At 41.6% G+C, this 6,000-nt stretch overlaps 1 protein-coding gene across 1 annotated transcript in view; it reads left to right on the top strand.

Annotated features, from left to right (window-relative positions):
- Positions 1-323: 323 nt before the first annotated feature.
- Positions 324-6,000, top strand: part of cald1a (caldesmon 1a) — a 55,828-nt gene continuing 50,151 nt past the window's right edge. Inside the window, exon 1 of the mRNA XM_042403209.1 lies at positions 324-487. The gene's annotated coding sequence lies outside the window, so the exon portion shown is untranslated. The remainder of the gene's footprint in view (positions 488-6,000) is intronic.

Here is a 6,000-nt window from a genome sequence, read left to right as displayed (position 1 = left end):
ACAGAATGTATGACTATTTTGGTCACGAACTTCATACGCTTTCTGTAATAAAACACCTAAAAGCAAAATTCTTATCAGATGGGGGACTCTGGGACAAAATCTGAGTCCGTGGTCTAACTTGTGTCAGTTTAGGGGTCTTTGACGTGAAAAAGTTTGAGAACCACTGCCCTAAAGGATAACCAAAAAGGGCAGTCACTGCCTAAAATCACTTCAGCTATTGGGAGTTTTACAAGAGTTCTTCCCAGAGTTGACATATTTCATTTTTCGTTTGTACTAAACAGGCTTTGTCGCTAAGGAGTCTGAGCAATAGCTTAGCGTTTTTCAGTGCAAAGAGAAAGCCTAGATGTGCGATTATGTCTTAAAGGGAGGGGCTTGAACGGGTATTCAGTTATCATTGAGTGAAGTGGAGGACCGACTGCAGACTGGCTCCCTCTCCTCTCCTCACACTCGACTCAAGAGCTTTACTTTGTCCCGTTAAGATCCACAGGTAAGCGCAAAAACTTTAAACTGCCTGCATACTGAACTCTTTCGGCTCCGTCCTTTGGATGAAAGTTCATGACGCACTGATGCTTAAGCGAATGAAACATATGATGCCTTTTATGACGATGGCAGATTATCACATTATGGGTCTCTACTGTGCGCATGGGCTGCTGCTGCTGAGTCTACTTTTCACAATATGTTGGCTGTTTGCCGCTCCCTCTTTTGTGCGCTTTCCACGCCAGCAGTTAACTGAAGGCAAAGTAAACTCGTGATTGAGAGATATAATAAACTTTTCTATGGGTCGAGTCATGTAAATGTTTTGTCAACCGCGGGACTACACAAAGAAAAGCGCATATGTCCACTCCTGTAATGCGCGCTCACTGCTTCAGATTCCTATCGAACAAAGTATAAAGGGGCGGGGGGTGTCTCCTAACCCAGGCCAGGCCAGCCAAGTTTCTCATCGCCTCAGTAGCTTACATGGCACTAACTGCAGCCTGAAACAACTTTAAATGATTGCAACATAAAGTTGCAAATATGTTTAACATCACATTTTGACTGTTAATGTATGCATAGCATCCTCCAAACCCAAAAGGAAAATTGTATCCTTGAGCTATAACTGCAGAATGTGGAGTTCCTGTTGGAATTTGACATGTAGAAAGTGTAGTAAGTTAGCTATAGGCAAGGATGTGCCCCATATGGCTACCAACTCCCCACATGACCGTCAACGATCAAATTTGACCATAAAATCATGCTGAGATACAGAAGGCAATTGTCCTTAGCGTATGAAGTTTAAACACATCCAGCATCTCCTGCAGGCAAAGCCATAGGGCAGTGTTGCAAAAAGGCAAGGCCTGCTGCAGATGAATCCACTTCTCATCATTTCAAGGTATCACATTCTTTGCAAACCCACCACCCCTGAGGCAAAAGGCTTTCTTCAACTCTCATTGTACTTGAGTTAGCCAGCAAGTCTTTTGATCTCGCCTTTGTTACATAGTAGTATCTGTGAAATGGAAGCATGGAAAATGGAAGAGGATAGAGGGAGGGAGAAGAGGGTAGATCTGTAGATTCTTTTCTTTTTGAATGCTTTCGGGGGAGACAGCATAGTAATTGTCCATGAAACTGTATCTGATAAGTTGTGCAGTGTTTGGAAAACACGTGGAGAATGCCCTCCGCTCCTTATAAGGCGCAGGCCCAACCTGGTGACAGATGATTGGAATAGCCTCTGGAATGCAATGCATAACAGTCCTCTAGTACAGCGGCTCCCACTTTTTCTGTCTGGTGTACCCCTACAGCCCTGTCAGATGAACCAAGTACCCCTTCATTGACACCACCCATCATGTTCCAGATGTGTTGATCTGAATTGATGTGAAAATATATGTTATTTAACACAGTTTATTAGACTATAGATATTGTTACAATTTCTTCATGCAGTTGAGCTGTCAATGTTTAACTCAGTGTGGTCAAGTTTGCATTTGTACAACAAAGATTTGGAGTGGCAGAAACTGGACGTTTTAACCTATTAGATGTGTTTCAACCATTAACCTGTTACCTTTAGCTACATATTTCAACCTCTTGTTCCTTTTAGCTAACTCTTTCAACCACGTATTAGTTATCTATTTCAACCATTTATCTGTTACCTTTAGCTATCTATTTCAATCACTCATTACTTTTAGCTAACTCTTTTAACCATTTATACACAATTCTTTGCTATCTATTTGGACTGTTTACCCATCACATTTAGCTAAATATTTTAACCATTTACGCATTACCTTTAGCCCTCTATTTCAACTATTCATCCATTACTTTTAACTAACTATTTCAACCATTTATGCATCACTTTAAGCTATCTATTTCAACCATTTATGAATCACTTTAAGCTATCAGTTGCAACCATTTACCCATCACATTTAGCTAACTATTTCAACCATTTTCCCATCACATTTAGCTAACTATTTCAACCATTTACCCATCACATTTAGCTAACTATTTCAACCATTTTCCCATCACATTTAGCTAACTATTTCAACCATTTACCCATCACATTTAGCTAACTATTTCAACCATTTACCCATCACATTTAGCTAACTATTTCAACCATTTATGCATCACTTTTAGCTATTTCAAGTATTTATGCATCACTTTTAGCTAACTATTTCAACAATTTATCCATTACTTTTAAAGGTGCAGTGTGTAGGATTTATTGGCATCTAGTGGTGAGGTTGCAGATTGCAACCAACTGGATAATCACCCCCACCCCCTCCTTCCAGGCATGTTGGAGAACCTACGGTGGCTGTGAAAAAAATGTGAAAGGCCCACTCTAGAACCAGTGTTTGGTTTGTCCATTCTGGTTTACTGTAGAAACATGACAATGCAACATGGTGGCCTCCGTGGAAGAGGACCCGCTCCCTATGTAGATATAAAGGGCTCATTCTAAGGTAACGAAAAAACAATGATTCTTCTATCAGATGATTATACACCCATGAAAACATACTTATGAATATTATATCCCATTTCTGCCAAGTCCGTTCTGCTAGATGCCACTAAATTATACACACTGCACCTTTAACTAACTGTTTAGCTTCTTTGCATGATTGCTAATACTTTACTTTACCCCCCTGCAACCAGGAGTACTAGTAGAATGCTAGCCCTGGTTGGGAATCAGTGCTGTAGGATGTTTTCTGTTTTTTGGGGGGGTTTTTTCAGGTTTTGCACGCCTGTTGACATGCATACACACTTTCACACTGCTATTTCTAGGCTGAAACACACACAGAAAACAGCAGGCTTTACACTAAAATGCATGTAGTGCTTTGTAGTGTACTTAGAGAGGGATTTTATAATTGGCACGATATGATATGGGTGCAAAAGAATCTGGAGGTAATTGCACAGAGTGATAACAGGGGTTTGGCAGTGTGGGGCGGGAGCCAGGGCCAGGGTTAGGGCTGGGCGGGCAGGATGTAGGGAACATTGCCATGCATTTCCGGAGTCTGGCTTTGGACTGCACAGTGCGGTGAAGGCTTCTAGTTACTGTATGCTGGCTCCCTCTCTCTCTCTTTCTCTCTTCATCTCCTTCTCCCTCCCTTCTCTCGCTGATTAAAGTTAAATGTTGGATAAGGTGACCATACTGCCTCATTAAAATCAGAATGGACATGTGCCCATGTAGGTTTGCATGCACAGTTATGTGTGTTACATGCATGCAGTGCACTGTATGCGGGTGCTTTGTTTTAGTTTGATCCTAGATACTCATAATCCACCACCATATCAAGTTCCAAAGCAAGAATCCAGAGTTTCCTTGCAAGGCAATAGTTTCTTACCACCACTAAGCTAAGGCAGCCAACCAAGTGGCAAACTGAATTTGAATAGAATGGAAAACTGGCAGGGGAAATTTTCTAACACAAATGATCGGACTGTTCTGTTCTTTTATAATAGATGTTTACCTATACTGTGTTCAGCGTGAAAGTTTTCCAAATGTGGTTTGGTTTCCAGTGACTGCATGCTGATATAGCAGTCCAAACATACATTGTTTCTGCACAGCAGGTGCCAGAGCTATTTTCTGGTTTCTTCTCATAACGGACCAGTGAAACTATGTCAAGCATGTTTCCTGTGTTCTAGTCTTTTGCCCTTTGGCTTGGTTTTATGTAGATTTGTTTGTTCTAAGAATGTAGTTTGAGATAGAGATGCCGCCCTACCACGCCAGCAAGAAAACACATGCAAAATTAGGGCTTTCTGTTTAATCAATAACATTGTTGTCATCAGTGCCTACCAGTTTGTGGAAATAAATTTAGTTTAGGTTTTAGGTTTGTGTCTTCTGGACAACTGCAGGAGTAGGACAGGGTTCAATTCATTTGAAGTGATTGTGATTGACATGAAGCTAACGCTCATGGGACTTTGGCCCTGGACTCGAGCCCCACAGCGTACTCGTTCTGTTCCCCCTCGCCTTTGAATTTGATAGCATGTAATTTGAATGTGCTGCATCCAGAACCGCACACTAAGTTGTATAATATGGTGAGCTTGGACAGACGGGCAGATTTCAGGGCTGGAAAAGAATTCTTAACTCTTCACCGGGTAACAACAGTCAAACAAGCAGTAGGCAAAACTGGTAGTGCTGCTTAATTGCTTTTGAAGTCACACAAGGGCATGAAACCTTAGATGGTGTTTATTTAGGTCCTGGAAAATATGCAGTTACAGTTTGTGATGTTTGTGATATATAAATTCCTGTTATTTGCCATTTTTAAAAGAAAAACCTCTCATGCCATGCAATTTCCCTCTGTGTAATTTAGCTTTATTCTGTTTGTTGTTCCTCATTATGCAGCCAAGCTGACATGGAACAGTTCTGTAGGGGAATATCCATGGTGCTCTAGGACGTTCTGGCAATTTTTCACTGTACAATTATACTCTGGTTGTCTCTTGGGTGATGGAGAATGCTGACTTTCATTCCCCCCCCCCCCCCTTTTTGTCGACCCATACCTTGGCCTATCATAGATTCACCACCGAATTAAGTCTTATTTAATCAAACCGCATTTACATAGCTATTTTCAAGCTGCAGATTCAATACAGTTTACATGTGTAAAGTATTTCACAATGATCCTTCCTCCTAAGATTTCTATCTTCATTTTCTTTCCAAACTAACTCCCAAACTTTGATTCTCTTGACTGAACCAGTCATGTGGGCATGAAAGACCTGTGTTTGAATTCCTCTGGGCTTTAGTCACACTCTGATGAAGAGGGTTTGTTAGATCAGCCTCTCACTCGTGTCGTTTTCTGACTTTAAAGTGCTATCACTCAAGGCCAGATTGCCTAATAGGCAGCATGGCATGTCAGTGCTGGTAATTGGCATATTGGCCCGCCATCTGCCAGTTGCCAGATGCCAAGCTCCGCCAGAAGTTTCATAGCTGTAAAAAAAAGACTATTGTATTCCTTTCCCTCAAACAAAATCTTTTGTTTTTTAATGGGTGATGATTTAATTCTGCGCAAGGCAGCCTTGCTTTATATCTTATAAGGTAAAACCTCCTTTCTTACTTTTGTGGTCTACATTTCATGGAGTTTTTGTCGATGATTGATTGTGCGAGAGTGAGGTCAGTGCTCCTAAGCAGCGCTTCTGATGTCATCCTACAAAGATGCATGTTCTCTCCTTCGTTCCCCAAAGCGGGTTTTTGGGAGAAGTGTACAACATTGTTGAGAGGGACATTTAGCCTTTGGGCTTCTTCTCATCTGATAAAACAAGCACAGGAAATGTCTCCGTTAGCTGATTGGCCTTGTGTTTTCCTTTTGCGTCCTCCCACTGGGACCTTAGACGTGCACAGTGTGTCCCTGTGGCAGAGAAACCACCTTACACGTCTCTCTCCTAACAGCTGCATTGACTTTCCCTTTGCCTCTCTCCTTTCCTTTAACACCAATCTGCCTCTGGTCCTTTTCATACCTCCCAAAAAGAAATGATTACTATAACTTTCACTCTCACATCACCTTTATACTTCTTCTCCTCGCCAGCTTTCCATTCTTTCCCCTCTTTGCCCCTGTCCTCTCT

This window comes from Thunnus maccoyii, chromosome 23, assembly GCF_910596095.1.
Source record: "Thunnus maccoyii chromosome 23, fThuMac1.1, whole genome shotgun sequence".
Classification (NCBI taxonomy): Eukaryota; Metazoa; Chordata; class Actinopteri; order Scombriformes; family Scombridae; genus Thunnus; species Thunnus maccoyii.
Note: the sequence above shows the minus strand (reverse complement) of the source record. Positions and strands in the feature narration are given on the sequence as shown.